The following is a 24,427-nucleotide window of genomic DNA, read 5'->3' on the forward strand; positions in this document are numbered from 1 at the left end:
ATTTTGCACACATTATCATCGCTGTCCCTGATGGGGCTCACAATCTAAATCCCCTATCAGTATGTCTTTTGAATGTGGGAGGAAACCGGAGTACCCGGAGGAAACCCACGCAAACACGGAGAGAACATACAAACTCTTTGCAGATGTTGTCCTGAGTGGGATTAGAACCCAGGACTCCAGCGCTGCAAGGCTGCTGTGCTAACCACTGCGCCACCGTGCTGCCCTAAGAAAGGACATGAAGAGAATTGTATTGTAGACAGTGAGAAACGAAGTCACAGCACAAGGAGAAAACACCGGGAGGAGTTCTGCCCTGAAATAGGCTGCCTCCTTCTGAGACGCGTAGCCGGTGGCCGGAACACCGAGGGAGTAATTGACTCTATGCATTACTTCAGAGACCGGCAGGACAGTCAATTCCAAGTTGGCTGCCCGACCTTAATACCTAAGAAGACACGGTGGCAAATTGTGGGGGTCGGGGCATCTCTAGGGTCCCTATAAACAAGCCTCAGGCCATCAGTCATATGGGTTTGTCCTATCCATACCATCTGGGGGACAGAGAGGAAGACATCTAGAACATCTACGAAAGTTGTGAGGACCTTACCGAGTTGCTCAGCAGGGAGGTACTACAACACACAGGCGCTAGTAGGAAGGCTACTGATTTCCACCTGGATAAGGGGACTCTGGATTTGCCTTCGGACCGGCTGGACTCTGCCTACCCTGTGGTCTGTACCCTGGGCTGTGGATGCTGAAGCTTCCAGTAAAAGGTAAAGAGACTGCAACCTTGAGTCCTCATTATTTCCTTGCCACCTCCACCATCACCATCTACACTTCTGGGAAGCCCTGGGGATATACTTCACCTGTGGGAAGGTACACCAACTTGCTGCCATAACATCACCCCAGAGGACCCCTAAGCAGCGTCGGTCACCCTGACCGAATACCACAGGTGGCGTCACGAACACTATTTCAAACTATTCCTTTTTTTAGACGTCCCTCAAAGAACCACGGACTGGGTTGGGTGTTGTGAAATTGGATTCTGGGCTCCCCCGGTGGCCACTTGTGGAATTGAACTTGTGTGCATCATCCCCTCTGTTCACCTGCTCCTATCAGGATGTGGGAGTCGCTATATAACCTTGCTCCTCTGTCAGTTTCTTGCCGGTCAACAATGTTATCAGAAGCCTTCTGTGCTTGTTCCTGCTACTAGACAACTCCCAGCTAAGTTGGACTTTTGTCCTTGTGTGTTTTTGCATTTTGTTCCTGTTCACAGCTGCTGTTTCGTTACTGTGTCTGGAAAGCTCTTGTGATCGGAAATTGCCACTCTGGTGTTATGAGTTAATGCTAGAGTCTTAAAGGAATTTCTGGATGGTGTTTTGATAGGGTTTTCTGCTGACCATGAAAGTGTCCTTTCTGTCTTCCTGCTATCTAGAAAGCGGACCTCGATTTTGCTAAACCTATTTTCATACTACGTTTGTCATTTCATCTAAAATCACCGCCAATATATGTGGGGGCCTCTGTCTGCCTTTTGGGAAAATTTCTCTAGAGGTGAGCCAGGACTGTCTTTTCCTCTGCTAGGATTAGGTAGTTCTCCGGCTGGCGCTGGGCATCTAGGGTTAAAAAACGTAGGCATGCTACCCGGCCACTTCTAGTTGTGCGGCAGGTTTAGTTCATGGTCAGTATAGTTTCCATCTTCCAAGAGCTAGTTCTCATATATGCTGGGCTATGTTCTCTCGCCATTGAGAATCATGACAGTTTGACCGGCCCAAAAAAGGGTTAAATTACTGGCTGAGAAAGGAGAGAAAAAAGAAGTCTGCTACAATTTTTTTTTTTTCCTCTAGTTCTGAGTGTGCTCTTAATTGAATCACTTGCTAGTCTGCCTATACTGCAGCCTTCCTCTCTTTCTCTCCTTCTAATCCTTGAATGGCTCTGTGTTCACCTGTTTCAAATGGATCTTCAGAGTGTAGCTACAGGTTTGAATAATCTCGCCACAAAGGTACAAAATTTGCAAGATTTTGTTGTTCATGCACCTATGTCTGAGTCTAGAATTCCTTTGCCTGAATTCTTCTCGGGGAATAGATCTCACTTTCAAAATTTTAAAAATAATTGCAAATTGTTTTTGTCCCTGAAGTCTCGCTCTGCCGGAGACCCTGCACAGCAGGTCAGGATTGTAATTTCCTTGCTCCGGGGCGACCCTCAAGACTGGGCTTTTGCATTGGCACCAGGGGATCCTGCGTTGCTCAATGTGGATGCGTTTTTTCTGGCCTTGGGGTTGCTTTATGAGGAACCTCATTTAGAGCTTCAGGCGGAAAAGGCCTTGATGTCCTTGTCTCAGGGGCAAGATGAAGCTGAAATATACTGCCAAAAATTCCGCAAATGGTCTGTGCTTACTCAGTGGAATGAGTGCGCCCTGGCGGCGATTTTCAGAGAAGGTCTCTCTGATGCCATTAAGGATGTTATGGTGGGGTTCCCTGTGCCTGCGAGTCTGAATGAGTCCATGACGATGGCTATTCAGATCGATAGGCGTCTGCGGGAGCGCAAACCTGTGCACCATTTGGCGGTGTCTACTGAGAAAACGCCAGAAAATATGCAATGTGATAGAATTCTGTCCAGAAGCGAGCGGCAGAATTTTAGACGAAAAAATGGGTTGTGCTTCTATTGTGGTGATTCAACTCATGTTATATCAGCATGCTTTAAGCGTACTAAGAAGCCTGACAAGTCTGTTTCAATTAGCACTTTACAGTCTAAGTTTATTCTATCTGTGACCCTGATTTGTTCTTTGTCATCTATTACCGCGGACGCCTATGTCGACTCTGGCGCTGCTTTGAGTCTTATGGATTGGTCCTTTGCCAAACGCTGTGGGTATGATTTGGAGCCACTGGAGGCTCCGATACCTCTGAAAGGGATTGACTCCACCCCATTGGCTAGTAATAAACCACAATACTGGACACAAGTGACTATGCGTGTTAATCCGGATCACCAGGAGGTTATTCGCTTTCTGGTGCTGTATAATCTACATGATGTTTTGGTAGTGGGATTGCCATGGCTGCAATCTCATAACCCAGTCCTCGACTGGAGAGCTATGTCTGTGTTAAGCTGGGGATGTAAAGGAACTCATGGGAACGTACCTTTGGTTTCCATTTCATCATCTATTCCCTCTGAGATTCCTGAATTCTTGTCTGACTTTCGTGACGTTTTTGAAGAACCCAAGGTTGGTTCACTACCTCCGCACCGGGAGTGCGATTGTGCCATAGACTTGATTCCGGGTAGTAAATACCCTAAGGGTCGTTTATTTAATCTGTCTGTGCCTGAACACGCTGCTATGCGAGAATATATAAAGGAGTCCTTGGAAAAGGGACATATTCGTCCTTCGTCATCTCCCTTAGGAGCCGGTTTTTTCTTTGTGTCTAAGAAAGACGGCTCTTTGAGGCCGTGTATTGATTATCGACTTTTGAATAAAATCACGGTTAAATATCAATATCCGTTACCACTAGAGTTGAGCGATACCGTCCGATACTTGAAAGTATCGGTATCGGAAAGTATCGGTCGATACCGGCAAAGTATCGGATCCAATCCGATACCGATACCCGATACCAATACAAGTCAATGGGACTCAGGTATCGGACGGTATTCCTGATGGTTCCCAGGGTCTGAAGGAGAGGAAACTCTCCTTCAGGCCCTGGGAACCATATAAATGTGTAAAAGAAAGAATTAAAATAAAAAATATCGCTATACTCACCTCTCCGACGCAGCCGGGACTTCAGCGAGGGAACCGGCAGCGTTGTTTGTTTAAAATTCGCGCTATTACTTGGTTACGTGAATTCCCGGCTTGTGATTGGTCAGGTCGGCCATGTTGCCGGGACGCGGACCAATCACAGCAAGCCGTGACGAAATTACGTCACGGCTTGCTGTGATTGGTCCGCGTCCCGGCAATATGGCCGCCCTGACCAATCACAAGCCGTGACGTCACGGGAGGCTGGACACGCGCTCATTTTAAAATGGGCGCGTGTCCAGCCTCCCGTGACGTCATGGCTTGGGATTGGTTGCGCCGCGGTCAACCAATCACAAGCCGGGAGGCTGGACGCGCTCATTTTAAAATGGGCGCGTGTCCAGCCTCCCGTGACGTCACGGCTTGTGATTGGTCAGGGCGGCCATATTGCCGGGACGCGGACCAATCACAGCAAGCCGTGACGTAATTTCGTCACGGCTTGCTGTGATTGGTCCGCGTCCCGGCAACGTGGCCGACCTGACCAATCACAAGCCGGGAATTCACGTAACCAAGTAATAGCGCGAATTTTAAACAAACAACGCTGCCGGTTCCCTCGCTGAAGTCCCGGCTGCGTCGGACAGGTGAGTATAGCGATATTTTTTATTTTAATTCTCTCTTTTACACATTTTAACATTAATGTTGTTGCGATACCCGATACCCGATACCACAAGAGTATCGGAATCCCGGTATCGGAATTCCGATACAGCAAGTATCGGCCGATACCCGATACTTGCAGCATCGGAATGCTCAACACTAGTTACCACTGCTTACTGATTTGTTTGCTCGTATAAAGGGGGCCAAGTGGTTCTCTAAGATTGATCTCCGTGGGGCCTATAATTTGGTGCGAATCAAGCAGGGGGATGAGTGGAAAACCGCATTTAATACGCCCGAGGGCCATTTTGAGTATTTGGTGATGCCTTTTGGTCTTTCAAATGCCCCTTCGGTCTTCCAGTCCTTTATGCATGACATTTTCCACGATTATTTGGATAAATTTATGATTGTGTATCTGGATGATATTCTGATTTTTTCGGATGACTGGGACTCTCATGTCCAGCAGGTCAGGAGGGTTTTTCAGGTTTTGCGGTCTAATTCCTTGTGTGTGAAGGGTTCTAAGTGTGTTTTTGGGGTTCAAAAGATTTCTTTCTTGGGATACATTTTTTCCCCCTCTTCCATCGAGATGGATCCTGTCAAGGTTCAGGCTATTGGTGATTGGACGCAACCCTCTTCTCTTAAGAGTCTTCAGAAATTTTTGGGCTTTGCTAACTTTTATCGTCGATTTATTGCTGGTTTTTCTGATGTTGTAAAACCATTGACTGATTTGACTAAGAAGGGTGCTGATGTTGCTGATTGGTCCCCTGATGCTGTGGAGGCCTTTCGGGAGCTCAAGCGCCGCTTTTCTTCCGCCCCAGTGTTGCGTCAGCCTGATGTTGCTCTTCCTTTTCAGGTTGAGGTCGACGCTTCTGAAATCGGAGCTGGGGCGGTGTTGTCGCAGAGAAGTTCCGACTGCTCCGTGATGAGACCTTGTGCTTTTTTTTCCCGTAAATTTTCGCCCGCCGAGCGGAATTATGATATTGGGAATCGGGAGCTTTTGGCCATGAAGTGGGCTTTTGAGGAGTGGCGTCACTGGCTTGAGGGGGCCAGACATCAGGTGGTGGTATTGACTGACCACAAAAATTTAATTTACCTTGAGTCTGCCAGGCGCCTGAATCCTAGACAGGCGCGCTGGTCGTTGTTTTTCTCTCGGTTTAATTTTGTGGTGTCGTACCTACCGGGTTCTAAGAATGTTAAGGCGGATGCCCTTTCTAGGAGTTTTGAGCCTGACTCCCCTGGTAATTCTGAGCCCACAGGTATCCTTAAAGATGGAGTGATATTGTCTGCCGTTTCTCCAGACCTGCGGCGGGCCTTGCAGGAGTTTCAGGCGGATAGACCTGATCGTTGCCCACCTGGTAGACTGTTTGTTCCTGATGATTGGACCAGTAGAGTCATCTCTGAGGTTCATTCTTCTGCGTTGGCAGGTCATCCTGGAATCTTTGGTACCAGGGATTTGGTGGCAAGGTCCTTCTGGTGGCCTTCCCTGTCACGAGATGTGCGAGGCTTTGTGCAGTCTTGTGACGTTTGTGCTCGGGCCAAGCCTTGTTGTTCTCGGGCTAGTGGATTGTTGTTGCCCTTGCCTATCCCGAAGAGGCCTTGGACGCACATCTCGATGGATTTTATTTCGGATCTGCCTGTTTCTCAGAAGATGTCTGTCATCTGGGTGGTGTGTGACCGTTTCTCTAAGATGGTCCATCTGGTTCCCTTGCCTAAGTTGCCTTCTTCTTCCGAGTTGGTTCCTCTGTTTTTTCAAAATGTTGTTCGTTTGCATGGTATTCCTGAGAATATCGTTTCTGACAGAGGGACCCAATTCGTGTCTAGATTTTGGCGGGCATTCTGTGCTAGGATGGGCATAGATTTGTCTTTTTCGTCTGCTTTCCATCCTCAGACTAATGGCCAGACCGAGCGGACTAATCAGACCTTGGAGACATATTTGAGGTGTTTTGTGTCTGCGGATCAGGATGATTGGGTTGCTTTTTTGCCTTTGGCGGAGTTCGCCCTCAATAATCGGGCCAGCTCTGCCACCTTGGTGTCCCCGTTTTTCTGTAATTTGGGGTTTCATCCTCGATTTTCCTCCGGTCAAGTGGAATCTTCGGATTGTCCTGGAGTGGATGCTGTGGTGGAGAGGTTGCATCAGATTTGGGGGCAGGTGGTGGACAATTTGAAGTTGTCCCAGGAGAAGACTCAGCTTTTTGCCAACCGCCGTCGTCGTGTTGGTCCTCGGCTTTGTGTTGGGGACTTGGTGTGGTTGTCTTCTCGTTTTGTCCCTATGAGGGTTTCTTCTCCTAAGTTTAAGCCTCGGTTCATCGGCCCGTACAAGATATTGGAGATTCTTAACCCTGTGTCCTTCCGTTTGGACCTCCCTGCATCCTTTTCGATTCATAATGTTTTTCATCGGTCATTGTTGCGCAGGTATGAGGTACCGGTTGTGCCTTCCGTTGAGCCTCCTGCTCCGGTGTTGGTTGAGGGTGAGTTGGAGTACGTTGTGGAAAAGCTCTTAGACTCTCGTGTTTCCAGACAGAGACTCCAGTATCTGGTCAAATGGAAGGGATACGGTCAGGAGGATAATTCTTGGGTCACTGCCTCTGATGTTCATGCCTCCGATCTTGTCCGTGCCTTTCATAGGGCTCATCCTGATCGCCCTGGTGGTTCTGGTGAGGGTTCGGTGCCCCCTCCTTGAGGGGGGGGTACTGTTGTGAAATTGGATTCTGGGCTCCCCCGGTGGCCACTTGTGGAATTGAACTTGTGTGCATCATCCCCTCTGTTCACCTGCTCCTATCAGGATGTGGGAGTCGCTATATAACCTTGCTCCTCTGTCAGTTTCTTGCCGGTCAACAATGTTATCAGAAGCCTTCTGTGCTTGTTCCTGCTACTAGACAACTCCCAGCTAAGTTGGACTTTTGTCCTTGTGTGTTTTTGCATTTTGTTCCTGTTCACAGCTGCTGTTTCGTTACTGTGTCTGGAAAGCTCTTGTGATCGGAAATTGCCACTCTGGTGTTATGAGTTAATGCTAGAGTCTTAAAGGAATTTCTGGATGGTGTTTTGATAGGGTTTTCTGCTGACCATGAAAGTGTCCTTTCTGTCTTCCTGCTATCTAGAAAGCGGACCTCGATTTTGCTAAACCTATTTTCATACTACGTTTGTCATTTCATCTAAAATCACCGCCAATATATGTGGGGGCCTCTGTCTGCCTTTTGGGAAAATTTCTCTAGAGGTGAGCCAGGACTGTCTTTTCCTCTGCTAGGATTAGGTAGTTCTCCGGCTGGCGCTGGGCATCTAGGGTTAAAAAACGTAGGCATGCTACCCGGCCACTTCTAGTTGTGCGGCAGGTTTAGTTCATGGTCAGTATAGTTTCCATCTTCCAAGAGCTAGTTCTCATATATGCTGGGCTATGTTCTCTCGCCATTGAGAATCATGACAGTTGGGCTACCGTGACATCCCCCCAACCGAAGGACCCGGTACCGAGTACCCCATTGCCTATAAATGGGGGCGATCCAAACCAACCTGGAACTCTTTAGCATTCTCAGATGCACCAGCTGAACAGTCAAGTTCAGTCATACATAGACTGTGTCCTTTTTCACGCAGTTTCCCTTAGCCCCAATCCTATGGACTTCTGCATCAACAAATTGAACCAATGGCAAGAACTTGCCTAGTCTGCTTTGGAAATATTGTCACGTGTAGCCCCCAGTGTCATGTTAAAGAGGGTATTCAGTGCGGCAATTGAATTTGTCATACCAGAGCAGACCAAGCGATCTGCCACAAGCATAGAAAATCTTATATTTGTCAAAATGAATCAGGCATGTATCAGTACAGATTTTCATGCACCAATTGCTGACGCAATGTTTATATTGCCCTTTTCATCTGTCTGCCTGCCTAACTGTCCACTGACTATCTTCTACAACACTCTGCAGCCACTAATGCCAATGAATAACACTCAGCTGGGAATCTACTCCATGTACATCATGTCATCTGCATTGTAGTACTGCTGCTGTCGAGGCTGCTGTTGCTGGCCCTAAACTGCCATTCATCTCTTGGCCTGCCCCATCGTAACTCTCTACTGTGCTGCTCCTGCCACAGTTACTGTGCAGCCATACCAGCCCCACACTTACTAGCTGCCCACTGAGTTTCATTGTGCTAGACAATACTACTAACACTGGGAAATTTGCTCTCTTGAGAGTACACAAAATGTAACAAAATAGAGCTAATTCTTGATAAGGCTTGATGACAACAATCCACAGCTTGTTAACTATTAAAACAGGATTCATGCTTTGTATCCTTAACCCCTTCACCCTGAAGCCTGTTTTCAGCTTCTTGACCAGGCCGCCATTTTTTAAAAAATTCTGACCACTGTCACTTTATGAGGTAATAACTCTGGAAAGCTTAAATGGATTCCACTGATTCTGAGATAGTTTTTTCTTGACATATTGTACGTCATGATAGTTGTAAAAGTTATTTGATATGACTTATGTTTATTTGTGAAAAAATCTGAAATTTGGCAAACATTTTCATGCCCTTAAATCAGAGAGACATGTCACACAAAATAGTTAATGAGTAACATTTCCCACATGTCAACTTTACATCAGCACAATTTTGGTAATAATTTTTTTGTTAGGTGGTTAGAAGGGTTAAAAGTAGACCAGTGATTTCTCATTTTTACAACAAAATTTACAAAACCTTATACTACAGTATATGGCAGAAAATGCCCAAAAGTGACACCATTCTAAAAACTACACTCCTCAACATGCTCAAAACCACATTCAAGAAGTTTATTAACCCTTCAGGTGCTTTACAGGAATTAATGGAATGTGGAAGGAAAAAATAACCATTTAACTTGTTTTGCATAAAAATTAAAAATTTTCCTTTAGATCCATTTTTTAACTTTCACAAGGGTAACAGGAGAAAATGGACCATGCAATTTGGTGTGCAATTTCTCCTGAGTACGTCGATACCCCATATGTGGTCAAAAACTGCTTGTGATGCACAGAAGGGAAGAAGTGTCATAATGGAATCCAGATTTCGCTGGACTGGTTTGAGGTTGCCATGTAACATTTGTAGATCCCCTGAGGTGCCAGAGCAGCCCCCATAAGTGACCCCATTTTACAAACTACACCTCGCAACAAAGTCATTTAGGGGTACAGTGATCATATTGACACTGCAGGTGTGTCACAGAATTTTATACCATTGGCAGTGAAGAAAAACAATTACATTTGTGCCACCAAGATTGTGTGTAAGCCTGAGAATTTACATTTTCATACTGGGAAATGCATAAAAATGCCACCAAAATTTGTCCCACAATTTCTGCTGAATGTAGAAATTCCCTAATATGGCTGTACAATACTGCTTAGCTACATGGTGAGACTCGGAGCGCTATTTGCCTTCTGGAGCGCAGATTTTTCTAGAATACTTTGCAGGCTCCATATACTGTACAGAAACCCTAAGTGCTAGAAAAGCTTGTGATTAGTGATGAGCGACTATACTGGTTGTTCTGATTTTGCCAGGCACGCTCGGGTTATCTACGAGTATTTGTAAGTGCTAGATTTAGTTTTCATTGCCTCAGCTGCATGATTTACAGCTGATAGCTTAAATACATGTGGGGATTCCCTACCAACCAGGCAATCCCCACATGTACTCAGGCTGGCTAGCAGCCGTAAATCATGCAGCTGCGTCAACAAAAACTAAATCTCCGAGCAGTTACAAATACTCGGAGACCACCCGAGCATGAACGAGTACATTCGCTCATCACCACTTGTGATCCTATTTTGGAAATTATATGCCTTTTGGGAATTTATATACAGATATAGTGATGATTTTTACTTCATGGGTGCTTTCCAGAAACAAGCAGCAGTTAAAATTGCTAATCTTCTATTGTAGTGCCTACTATGTGGTAGTCACCAGTACATTATGCCCAGTTCGTGCTTATGGAGACATGCATGTTAGGTGTCGAGTTCCCTCCGCTGCACTGTGGGAATCTCGAACCATGTCCTCTGCGGTCTCCAATTCTTCCTCGGCCGCAAAGGAGCCTGCTCAGCAGAGACGTCAGTGTCTTGCTCAGGCTGATGCTGTGCATCTGGTTACTGCTGCCGACCCAGGTCCAGCTATTGTAACCAGCATTAGCCAGGGGCGAGCAGACGCTCCTGAGACTAAGTCCTGCTTTTTGCCTACTGAGCATGCACGGGAGAGGACGACCACTCATTGGAGGTCAAAGGTCACATGTTCAGGTCCTCAAGCAGCTCTGTTTGGGCCACTAGGAAGGTCCCGGAAGGCTGCGACTATAAAAGGTTTTCATGGCCGCTCGGCCATGCGCTAGTATAACCACAAATTGTGGGGTGTGTATGCTCTGGTGAAAGCTCCTAATTGATCCCCTTCCCTAGCGTTGTCTGAGTGTGGGTGATTGGAGCTGAAATAGTGCCAGTTAAGTGCATACCAGCACCAAGCACGATTCACCAGCGTCAAATAGCAGCGTTCGTCAGTGTGATGCTGTGCACAGCTAGTGAGCTTTCCTTCCTCGTCAGGGTGGTTAGTTGCATTCACCAGTGTGACGCTGCGCGCACTTAGTGTGCTAAATAATTAGATAGGGTTCTGCAGGCACCGCAGATGTGGCACTGTGCACTTGGTGGGTCTAGAGGGACGGATTCTTGCCCCACGTTATAGGGTCTGAGTCCTGTGACCGTACACTAGCGCTCACTCTGCCAAGCTCTGTGAGTTTCAACAGGCTATGGCATTCACATTCTGCAGTTTTGTGGCTCTGTGAAGCAACAGAGTCCGCCTCTGTACATACCGGCTGGTGTTAACCGGCATGTGTTTGTTTATTATACCGCCATATAGTGTCCGCCATTACCGGGCAGCAGGTAACATCTATGCACGGTGGACCCCGGGCTGCGAACACACCCTATTTCTACATTTATATTATTTGGTGAGTTCTGCCAGCCCTAACAATGCATCAGTGAATTAGATCGCTACAAGAATGCCAAACATGTGAATGCTAAATGTGGTTTAGGAACACTGGGGCTTAGAAGGGAGCGGGGCATTTGGTTCTAGGAGTGCAGAATTCACTAAATTTATTTTGGGGGGTGAGGTGACAGAGTTCTTTTCCAGAGCTTTTTTTTACTACCAGTAACGTGGAAGTCCCTTTTATTTCTTTTGACAGATCTGAGTGGGGACTTTCTTTTTGTGGATTTAGTTGACGCTTTTATTGGGAACATTTTACATAATATTTAGGATAACACTTATCCAGCACATCAGGGTTTCCCTTTAAATCTCAAAGTAAGGTATTTCAGATGAAAATCCCTGAGGAATCCATCATCTATAATGCAGCAACAGAGCTACTCTGGGCTCTTTCTGGCCTCTGTTCAGCAGTGTTCTTTTTATCAGAGGTGTACAAAACTGTGAATGACAGCAGTTTTATGCAATCCTAAAAAGACGAACATCACCGGATCATAGGTCAGATGGCGTCCACAGTGCCTCCATCTGCTTCATCATAGGGAATCTTCCACCTGGGGTTCCGTCTGAATCACATATTTCAAAGATTAAAATGGAAACATCGGTGTTAGCACTCAGCGTAGAGCACAGGATAAATGTGAGCTGAGCCTTTCTGCAATCTTTGTGAGGAAGAATGAAAAAAATTGACAGCAGGTGAAGAAATGGTTTTATTTATTTCTTACGCCATTCCTCATGCAAGTGATTTGATTATTTTATTATGCACGTCAGTGCGATTAAAGCAATGCCAGATTTATATCTGGTTTTTATGCTTGGCTGCTGTCACACACTAAAAGACGCTTTTTATTGAAGTTTTTGCATCCCCATATTCAGACAGCTATAATTTTTCCATATTTCAGCCCATAGAGTCATATGACAGCTTCTTTATTGTGGGACGAGTTGACATTTTTTTTGGTACCATTTTCGGGCACATTAAATTTTTTTGATTGCTTTCTATTCGGAGTTTTGCAATGCAGAATGAACAAAAACTAGCAATTGAGGAATTGTTTTTTTTTATTTTTATACTGTTCCGCATATTGTAAAATTGATAAGGCAGTTTTATTCTTCGAGGCAGTACGATTACAGTGATACCACATTTATATAACTTTTTTTATGTTAAGCGCTTTTATACAATGAACACTATTTTTCAGGAAAAATAATTATTTTTACATTGCTCTATTCTGAGATCAATAATTTTTTGTATATCAGCTTGATTTTTTGCTGAACAAGATGTTGTTATCAGTGGTACCATTTTTATTAACATTCATGTTTTTTATCGCGTTTTATTGCACTTTTTGTTCAGCAGTATGATGGTAGAGCATAGTTTTTGCCTCTTTTTTTGCGGTGTCTACTAAAGGGGCTAACTAGCACAACAGTTTTAGGCCACGTGCACACGTTGCTGAAAATGGTGCCTATTTTTCCGGACTGATTTTGGTAAATCCGCAGGTAATCTGCACTGCGGATTTCCTGCGGAATTACCGTGGATTTACCGTGATTTTTTGCGGATTTTTTGTGGATTCCACCTGCGGTTTTACACCTGGGGATTCCTATTATGGAGCAGGTTTAAACCGCTGCGAAATCCACACAAAGAATTGACATGCTGCGGAAAAAACAGCACTGCGTTTCCGCGCTTTTTTTCTACAGCATGTGCACTGCAGATTTTGTTTTCCATAGGTTTACATGGTACTGTGAACTCATCGAAAACTGCTGTGAATCCGCAGCGGCCAATCCGCTGGCGATCCGCAGCAAAATCCGCAACGTGTGCACATACCCTTATAGGTTGGATCATTCCAGACATGGCGATACCAAATATGTGTAATTTTTTATTTTTTTTACATAAGTAGATGTATTTATTGTACTAATATTTGTTAATTTCTTTTAGTTCTTTATCGGGAAGTTTTTTAAAAAATGTTTTACAATTTTTAATAACTTTTTTTACATTATCCCACTATGGAACATCATCCTTGCACTGACTGATCGCTAATCTTATGCTCTGCAGTGCTTCTACATGCACTTAGCAGGCGCTCACAGTCTTCCTTCCATGAAAGACCCTGAGGGACCCCGCGGCCATCTTGTGGCCCGGGGTCACTTTGGAGACCATCGGCAAGAAATATTGCTTTTTTGTTTTCTGCAGATGTCCGCATCAAACTACACAGTAACAATCTTCTCCCTTTATTTGATGTGTTTTTGGTACAGATGCGAATCCGTGTTTTAAATGTGCTTTTTTATAGTACAGAAAAGTTTTGATTCTTTACTTAAATAGTGTATATACTCGAGTATAAGCCGACCCGAGTATAAGCCGACCCCCCTAATTTTGCCACAAAAAACTGGGAAAACGTATTGACTCGAGTATAAGCCTAGGGTGGAAAATGCAGCAGCTACCGGTGAATTTCAAAAATAAAAATAGATGCTCCATACCATTCATTATTGCCCCATAGATGCTCCATATAAAGCTGTGCCATATATAATGCTCCATACCATTGATTATTGCCCCATATATTATCCATATAAAGCTGTGCCACATATATAATGCTCTGCACCGTTCATTATGGCCCCATAGATGCTCCATATAAAGCTGTGCCACATATATAATGCTCTGCACCGTTCATTAGGGCCCCATAGATGCTCCATATAAAGCTGTGCCACATATATAATGCTCTGCACCGTTCATTATGGCCCCATAGATGCTCCTTATAAAGCTGTGCTATATATGCTCTGCACCGTTCAGTTTGGCCCCATAGATGCTCCATATAAAGCTGTGCCATATATGCTCTGCACCGTTCAGTTTGGCCCCATAGATGCTCATTATAAAGCTGTTCCCTATATGCTCTGCACCGTTCAGTTTGGCCCTATAGATGCTCCATATAAAGCTGTGCCATATATGCTCTGCACCGTTCATTATGGCCCTATAGATGCTCCATATAAAGCTGTGCCCTATATGCTCTGCACCGTTCAGTTTGGCCCCATAGATGCTCATTATAAATCTGTTCCCTATATGCTCTGCACTGTTCAGTTTGGCCCCATAGATGCTCCTTATATAGCTGTGCCCTATATGCTCTGCACCGTTCAGTTTGGCCCCATAGATGCTCCTTATATAGCTGTGCCCTATATGCTCTGCACCGTTCAGTTTGGCCCCATAGATGCTCCACATAAATCTGTGCCATATATAATGCTGGTGCTGCTGCTGCAATAAAAAAAAAACACATACTCACCTTTCTTGCTTGCAGCTCCCCAGCGTCCGGTCCCGGCATCTCTCTGCACTGACAGATCAGGCAGAGGGCGGCACGCACACTATATGCGTCATCGCGCCCTCTGACCTGCACAGTCAGAGCGGAGAGACGCCGGGAAGATGGAGCGGCGCCCGGCGTGTGGAACGTGGACAGGTAAATATGCGATACTTACCTGCTCCCGGCATCCCGCTCCTTCCCCCGGACAGCTGGTCTCCGGGTGCCGCAGCCTCTTCCTCTATCAGCGGTCACCGGCACCGCTGATTAGAGAAATGACTATGCGCTCCACCCCTATGGGAGTGGAGTCCATATTCATAAGTTTAATGAGCGGTCCCAAGTGACCGCTGAACAGGGGAAGAGCTGCGGCACCCGAAGACAGTGTGACGGGCAGGGGGAGTGTCAGGATCGCCGGGACTAGGTAAGTATGCCTCAGCGCCCTCTCCCCCGCACCCGCCGACCCTGCCACAGACCGTGACTCGAGTATAAGCCGAGAGGGGCACTTTCAGCCCAAAAATTTGGGCTGAAAATCTCGGCTTATACTCGAGTATATACGGTAAGTATCTGCAATTTTTTAAACGCACTTTTTAGGCTCCTCATAGAAGACAAGCGCGAGAAGAAGCACCAAAACCATACAGTTCAGTAGCGCCCTTAGGCTCACAGCAGTTTTCATGAAATCACATCCATGTTGCTTGGACAGTTAAATACAGCAGATTTTTTGTGCAAAAAAAGCAGCAGAAAATACACAGCATTTACGCCACACGTGAACAAGGTCTAAATTTCCAAGCAAAGTGGATGTGATTTCATGAAATCTCTATCTTTGTACTGAACTTTACAGTTTTGATCCATTTTTTCTCTATAGGCTTCATCTGAAAAAAAAAAATACATGAAAAAAAAATCAAAGCTTTTCTGTACTATTGAAAAAGCAACCTTCCTCTAGTGTTAGGGTCGTGACCGACCCGTTTTAGGTTTTAAATGCATACAAATTCTACATACATTTGTTTATTGCATCAAGACTTTTTGACTTTTTCAGGAACTTATTTTTAAACAAAATACAATAAAATAAAACTATTTTACTAAATTGTAAAATGCTCTTATTAAAATTATAACATTTGTGTTATTGGGGTCAATTTCGACCCAGGTCTAATATAAGAGTAAAAAAACAATAATAAGTCCCAAAACTGAACTCATAAACACAATATAAACCAACAGCCCACAGCCAGCTCTACCTCCAATAACTTGAGTTAGGGACATGTCCAGGCATGTATGGCCAAATCAGCTTAGAGTTGGTACTTTGCAGAGTATACATCTCCAGTTTACACATGCAACAATGAGAAGATTTGATGTAAGCCAAATTCTGGATTATATCTTAGATGATAATGAATCAGAGGACACACAGCAGCAAACTGATACAGATGAACAGGTTTCTGAGGAGGAAGATGATGTGGAGTATCAACCGGAAGACACAGACAGTTCTGATCAGTCTGATGAGGAGGTCACTGGTGCTGAAGCTGCTCCCGCTGAAAGATTCAAATCCAAAAGTGGCAAGATCAGTTGGAGCTCAGTACCTCCAGATGTACATGGCAGGGCAGATGCTGCAAATGTCATAAAAATGACCCCTGGGATCACAAGGTTTGCTGTGACAAGAGTAAGGGACATCAAGACATGTTTTGGTCTGTTTATGCCGTTGTCAATAAAAAAAGTCATTATTGCTATGATAAGATAAAGAAATGTGTCCGGAGCACAACAATTGTATGAATATTTACACTAGGGTGCTACACAAAGCATGGAAAATGCAATATTGCTATGACAAACCTTGAAGGAAAAAAGTCCACAGCGACATGTGGAATGACCTTCACGATGATGTCCTGGATGCATGCATTGGTGTTCCTCTCCTTGCTGGAGTGTACAAATCCTGCAATGAGGCCACTGATAGTCTCTGGGACGCATCAACAGGCAGGAATATTTTCCGGGCAACAATGTCACTTCAAAAGTTTCAAATTATATCAAGAGTCCTCAGATTTGACAACAGAGACACCAGAACAAAATCTGACAAACTTGCTCCCATCAGGGATGTTTGGGAGAAATGGATGCAGCTCCTTCCACTGATGTTCAACCCAGGGCCAGAGGTGACAGTAGACGAACGTTTTCTCCCTTTCCGCGGAAAATGCCCCTTCCAGCAATACATGCCAAGTAAGCCAGGCAAATACGGCATCAAAATCTGGGCAGCCTGTGATGCAAAAACTAGCTATGCATGGAATCTACAGTTTTACACAGGCAAGTCTGCAAGCGGAATCCCTGAAAAAAAACAAGGAAAACGTGTAGTCCTTGATATGACTACTGGACTGCAGGGTCACAACATTACTTGTGACAATTTTTTTACCAGCTATGACCTTGGACAAGAACTCCCCAGGAGGAAAATCACCATGGTGGGCACAGTGAAAAAAACCAAACCTGAGCTGCCCGCTGAATTGTTGCAGATGAAGGACAGGGCTCCACTTTCCTCAAAGTTTGTTTTTACAGACACCACCACTGCTGTTTCATACTGCCCCAAAAAACAACAGAATGTGGTACTGATGTCCACACTTCACAAAGATGCAGCTGTGTCATCAGGAAGTGACAAAAAGCCCAGAATCATCCTGGACTATAACAAAAACAAAGGAGGAGTGGACAACCTGGACAAGCTGACTGCCACCTACACTTGCCAGCGAATGACTAGGAGATGGCCAATGGTTGTATTTTACAACATCCTTGATGTGTCAGCATACAATTCATTTGTGTTGTGGACCCACATTCACCAAGGATGGAATTCAAAGAAAAAAAAACAAGCGGAGGATGTTTTTTTGAGGAACTAGGAAGATCCCTTTTCAAGGCGCACATTGACCAAAGGGAACGAGTGCCCCGAGACCCAGCCGCTGCAGCCTTGGTCCGACAACTCCAGAGCTCAACAAGTGCTTCGTCCACACCCACAGCAACACAAAGAGCATCATCACCAGCATCCTCCTCAACCAGGCCTGCCTCAACATCAACCACAACAGCCACAACCCCAGTGAGACCACCTGATTCTAAAAGAAAGAGGTGTCAGGTCTGCCCTAGCAATAAGGACAGAAAGGCAAACATATCGTGCTTCCCCGGCAAAAAATACCTCTGCAATGAACACACAAAAAGTGTCACTTTTTGCCACACATGCATCTAAATACTAATGCATCTAAAAACTAGTACTTGATTTCTGTTGATTTGATTTGCTTGATTGATTGTTGTTTGTTTGTTTGACCTAGAAAAGCTACTTTTTTTACCGTTTGCCATTGATGCTGCCCCTGCAGCAGCTCAATCCTCAGTTGTTCTCAGCCTGGACAGACACATCTTGGCATCCTTCAGGTTGAAAATTGTTTATCCCCAGACATGGATTAGGGCGTGGGACAGAATGATGGGCAAGTGAGGGATATGGTTGTTTTTAATTTTTCTTTCCCCTTCCCGACATGCAAAATACATATACCGCTTTGCGGGAACTGTGTTTCCTGTCATGGTTCCCAATGGCAAGGGAACGTCAGAGAACTTAAATAACAGACTAGCTCTTGGGTGATGGAATCTCGAGCTGACCGTGAGCTAAACCTACCACACAACTAACAGTGGCCGGGTGACGTACCTACGTTTTATCCCTAGACGCCCAGCGTCAGCCGGAGAACTAACTAACCCTAATAGAGGAAAAAACAGACCTGGCTCACCTCTAGGGAAATTCCCCCAAAAAGGAGACAGAAGCCCCCCACATATATTGACGGTGAGTTCAGAGGAAAAGACATACGCAGTATGAAGGTAGGTTCAGCAAAGCGATGTCCACTTACTAGATAGTAAGAAGATACAATAGGGAACTTCACGGTCAGCTGAAAACCCTATTAAAATACCATCCAGAAATTACTTTAAGACTCATGTGTCAACTCATGACACCGGAGTGGTAATTTCGGCCCACAAGAGCTTCCAGCTACAGAAACATAACATAACTGTGAACTGGAACAAAAATGCAAACAAACTTAGGACTAAGAGTCCAACTTAGCTGATAGTAGTCTAGAAGCAGGAACATGCAACAGAAAGGCTCTGGTTACATTGATGGCCGGCACTAGAATAACTGAGCAGCAAGGCTAAATAGGATACTCCCACATCCTGATGGAAACAGGTGAACAGAGAAAGTGAAGCACACAAGTCCAGTACCACCAGCGACCACCGGGGGAGCCCAAAAACCAAATTCACAACAGTACCCCCCCCTCAAGGAGGGGGCACCGAACCCTCACAAGAACCACCAGGGCGATCAGGATGAGCCCTATGAAAGGCACGGACCAAATCAGAGGCATGAACATCAGAGGCTGTCACCCAAGAATTATCCTCCTGACAAGGGTTGAGCGAAACGGGTCGATCATTTTCAAAAGTCGCCGACTTTTGGCTAAGTCGGCGTCTCATGAAACCCGATCCGACCCCTGTGCTTGTCGGCCATGCGGTACGCGACTTTCGCGCCAAAGTCGCGTTTCAATGACGCGAAAAGCGCCATTTCTCAGCCAATGAAGGTGAACGCAGAGTGTGGGCAGCGTGATGACATAGATCCTGGTCCCCACCATCTTAGAGAAGGGCATTGCAGTGATTGGCTTGCTGTCTGCGGCGTCACAGGGGCTATAAAGGGGCGTTCCCGCCGACCGCCATCTTACTGCTGCTGATCTGAGCTTAGGGAGAGGTTGCTGCCGCTTCGTCAGAAGCAGGGAGAGCGTTAGGCAGGGTCCACTAACCACCAAACCGCTTGTGCTGTAGCGATTTCCACTGTCCAACACCACCTTCGGTGTGCAGGAACAGTGGAAGCTATTTTTTTTTTTTTTTCCTCAGCGCTGTAGCTCATTGGGCTGCCCTAGAAGGCTCCGTGATAGCTGTATTGCTGTGTGTACGCCACTGTGGAAACCAACTGCTTTTTTCAAAGCACATATCCTCTTGTTCCTTTCTGCACAGCTATCTTTTTTGTTTGTCCACACTTTTTATTTAATTTGTGCATCAGTCCACTCCTATTGCTGCCTGCCATACCTGGCTTAGATTACTGCAGGGAGATAGTAATTGTAGGACAGTCCCTGTTTTTTTTTTTTTTTGTGGGAGATTAAGATTGGCATTTCTGCTACAGTGCCATCCCTGTGTGTGCCATCTCTCACTGAGTGGGCCATAGAAAGCCTATTTATTTTTTCCGTGATTTGTGTTCTAAATTCTACCTCAACACAAAAACACTACATCAATCAGTGGTAGAAAAATATTGGCCTCAGTCAGGGCTTGTGTGCCACTGCTGTGTGTGCTATCTCTCATTCAGTGGGCTATAGAAAGCCTATTTATTTATTTATTTTTTTTCTTATTATTTGGTTTCTAAAGTCTCCCTGAAAAAAAAAAAAAAAAAAAAAAACAGTGGGAGAGTAATATTGCCCTTTCAGCTTGTGTGCCAGTCTTGACTCCTGGGTGTGCCACCTCTCTCTCATTCAGTGGGCCATAGAAAGCCTATTTATTTTTTTGTTTTTTTTTAATATTATTTGGTTTCTAAAGTCTCCCTGAAAATAAAAAAAAAAAACTTAAAAAAACAGTGGGAGAGTAATATTGCCCTTTCAGCTTGTGTGCCAGTCTTGACTCCTGGGTGTGCCACCTCTCTCATTCAGTGGGCCATAGAAAGCCTATTTATTTATTTTTTAAAATATTATTGGGTTTCTAAAGTCTCCCTTAAAAAACAAAAAATACATAAAAAAACAGTGGGAGAGTAATATTGCCCTTTCAGCTTGTGTGCCAGTCTTGACTCCTGGGTGTGCCACCTCTCTCATTCAGTGGGCCATAGAAAGCATTTTTTTTTTTCTTGATTTGTGTTCTAAAATCTACCTCAACACAAAAACACTACATCAATCAGTGGTAGAAAAATATTGGCCTCAGTCAGGGCTTGTGTGCCACTGCTGTGTGTGCTATCTCTCATTCAGTGGGCTATAGAAAGCCTATTTATTTATTTATTTTTTTTCTTATTATTTGGTTTCTAAAGTCTCCCTGAAAAAAAAAAAAAAAAAAAAACAGTGGGAGAGTAATATTGCCCTTTCAGCTTGTGTGCCAGTCTTGACTCCTGGGTGTGCCGCCTCTCTCTCATTCAGTGGGCCATAGAAAGCCTATTTATTTTTTTGGTTTTTTTAATATTATTGGGTTTCTAAAGTCTCCCTGAAAATAAAAAAAAAAAAACTTAAAAAAACAGTGGGAGAGTAATATTGCCCTTTCAGCTTGTGTGCCAGTCTTGACTCCTGGGTGTGCCACCTCTCTCATTCAGTGGGCCATAGAAAGCCTATTTATTTATTTTTTTAAATATTATTGGGTTTCTAAAGTCTCCCTTAAAAAACAAAAAATACATAAAAAAACAGTGGGAGAGTAATATTGCCCTTTCAGCTTGTGTGCCAGTCTTGACTCCTGGGTGTGCCACCTCTCTCATTCAGTGGGCCATAGAAAGCATTTTTTTTTTCCTTGATTTGTGTTCTAAAATCTACCTCAACACAAAAACACTACATCAATCAGTGGGAGAAAAATATTGGCCTCAGTCAGGGCTTGTGTGCCACTGCTGTGTGTGCTATCTCTCATTCAGTGGGCTATAGAAAGCCTATTTATTTATTTATTTTTTTTCTTATTATTTGGTTTCTAAAGTCTCCCTGAAAAAAAAAAAAAAAAAAAAAACAGTGGGAGAGTAATATTGCCCTTTCAGCTTGTGTGCCAGTCTTGACTCCTGGGTGTGCCACCTCTCTCTCATTCAGTGGGCCATAGAAAGCCTATTTATTTTTTTGGTTTTTTTAATATTATTTGGTTTCTAAAGTCTCCCTGAAAATAAAAAAAAAAAAACTTAAAAAAACAGTGGGAGAGTAATATTGCCCTTTCAGCTTGTGTGCCAGTCTTGACTCCTGGGTGTGCCACCTCTCTCATTCAGTGGGCCATAGAAAGCCTATTTATTTTTTTTAAAAAATATTATTGGGTTTCTAAAGTCTCCCTTAAAAAACAAAAAATACATAAAAAAACAGTGGGAGAGTAATATTGCCCTTTCAGCTTGTGTGCCAGTCTTGACTCCTGGGTGTGCCACCTCTCTCATTCAGTGGGCCATAGAAAGTCTATTTATTTTTTTTTTAAAATATTATTGGGATTCTAAAGTCTCCCTTAAAAAACAAAAAATACATAAAAAAACAGTGGGAGAGTAATATTGCCCTTTCAGCTTGTGTGCCAGTCTTGACTCCTGGGTGTGCCACCTCTCTCATTCAGTGGGCCATAGAAAGCATTTTTTTTTTTTTCCTTGATTTGTGTTCTAAAATCTACCTCAACACAAAAACACTACATCAATCAGTGGGAGAAAAATATTGGCCTCAGTCAGGGCTTGTGTGCCACTGCTGTGTGTGCTATCTCTCATTCAGTGGGCTATAGAAAGCCTATTTATTTATTTATTTTTTTTCTTATTATTTGGTTTCTAAAGTCTCCCTGAAAAAAAAAAAAAAAAAAAAAAACAGTGGGAGAGTAATATTGCCCTTTCAGCTTGTGTGCCAGTCTTGACTCCTGGGTGTGCCACCTCTCTCTCATTCAGTGGGCCATAGAAAGCCTATTTATTTTTTTGGTTTTTTTAATATTATTTGGTTTCTAAAGTCTCCCTGAAAATAAAAAAAAAAAAACTTAAAAAAACAGTGGGAGAGTAATATTGCCCTTTCAGCTTGTGTGCCAGTCTTGACTCCTGGGTGTGCCACCTCTCTCATTCAGTGGGCCATAGAAAGCCTATTTATTTATTTTTTTTAATATTATTTGGTTTCTAAAGTCTCCCTGAAAATAAAAAATAAAAAAACTTAAAAAAACAGTGGGAGAGTAATATTGCCCTTTCAGCTTGTGTGCCAGTCTTGACTCCTGGGTGTGCCACCTCTCTCTCTCATTCAGTGGGCCATAGAAAGGCTATTTATTTTTTTGGTTTTTTTAATATTATTTGGTTTCTAAAGTCTCCCTGAAAAAAAAAAAAAAAAAATTAGGTGGGAGATTAATATTGACATTAGTGCTTGAGTGACAGTCCTGCGTGTGTGTCATCTCTGTGATTTTGTGCCACAGAAAACAGAGTGTGTAACATTGTGCCTGATTTTCCTTGTGGTCTCACCAACCTGTTAAGGGATATTGAAATCATACTGAAGTTATAGCTCACCGTGTAAGTTGTTTGACAGCAACAAATAAAGTTACTTTGGTTAAGATTTTAAAACAATGAGGAAGTCTGGTGCAAGAGGTCGTCGTGGGCGTTCATTGTCAGCTGGTAATGATGGTAGTGGTAGTGGAGCATCAGGTGGTCGTGGGGATAAAAATATTCCACCTAAGTCTGGAGCTGTGGAGCCAGTTTCGTCGTCAGGCTACACAAGGCCTCGAACGCTCTCTTTTCTGGGAGTAGGAAAACCGCTTTTAAAGGCGGAGCAGCAACAGCAAGTTTTGGCTTACATTGCAGACTCAGCCTCTAGCTCTTTTGCCTCCTCTTCCGAAACTGGTAAATGTAAAAGCAGCGCGTCGCTTGTAGATGTTCACGGTCAGGTACAAGTCGCTTCCTTGTCCTCCTCAGCAAAAACTACAACAAGAGAGAAGGATGCAGCAGGCGACACAACGGGTCACTCCATGGAGCTCTTTACACATACCGTCCCTGGCTTAGAAAGTGAAACATTTAACAGGCCATGCCCATTACAAGTATATTCTGACATGGAGTGCACTGATGCACAGCCACAGCCAGAGTACTATGCTGCTCCTTTGACTCAGACCACCACATTGCCCTCTCAGGGTACAGATCCACAATCAGACCCTGATGAGACTATGTTGCCCCGCCACGAACGCTATACCACCGACCGACACAGTGACACAGACGAAGTTGCACACGAGCTCGAAGAGGAGGTAATAGATGACCCAGTTATTGACCCCGATTGGCAGCCATTGGGGGAACAGGGTGCAGGCGGCAGTAGTTCAGAAGCGGAGGTGGAGGAGGGGCCGCAGCAGGCATCAACATCGCAACAGGTTCCATCTGCCGGGCCCGTATCTGGCCCAAAACGCGTGTCAAAGCCAAAACCTGTTGGAGGACAGCGTGGCCATCCGGTTAAAGCTCAGTCTGCAATCCCTGAAAAGGGATCCGAGTCTAGGAAGAGTGCAGTCTGGCATTTTTTTAAACAACATCCAACTGATCAGCGCAAAGTCATCTGTCAAAAATGTTCAACTAGCTTAAGCAGAGGTCAGAATCTGAAAAGTCTAAATACTAGTTGCATGCATAGACACTTAACCACCATGCATTTTCAAGCCTGGACTAACTACCAAACGTCCCTTAAGGTTGTAGCACCCTCGGCCAATGAAGCTAGTCAGCAACGCAACATCCCTTCCGTCACTGTAAGGCCACCATTTTCCGCACCACCGGCAGTATCTGTGCAGGTTTCTTTGCCAGCCAAAAGCAGTCGACACTTTTTTTCCAGAAAAGCCATCCCAGCCCTGCACCAGCATGTTAAACAGCGCATCGTCCATGCACTCAGGCAATCTGTGAGTACAAAGGTGCACCTGACTACAGATGCATGGACCAGTAGGCATGGCCAGGGACGTTATGTGTCCATCACGGCACACTGGGTGAATGTGGTGGATGCAGGGTCCACAGGCGACATCAATTTAGGGACAGTTGTGCCTAGCCCACGGTCTAGGAAACAGTTGGCTGTAGGCGTTCGCACCCCCTCCTCCTCCTCCTCCTCGTCCTCCTGCAGAAGCTACAGCTCTTCCACAGAACGCAGTCTGCCAACCACTCCATCGGCAGATGACACTGTTGCACACCAGTTGTCCCATTATGGGCCAGCTACTGCCAAGCGTCAGCAGGCTG

This window comes from Ranitomeya variabilis, chromosome 5 (assembly GCF_051348905.1).
Source record: "Ranitomeya variabilis isolate aRanVar5 chromosome 5, aRanVar5.hap1, whole genome shotgun sequence".
Lineage (NCBI taxonomy): Eukaryota > Metazoa > Chordata > Amphibia > Anura > Dendrobatidae > Ranitomeya > Ranitomeya variabilis.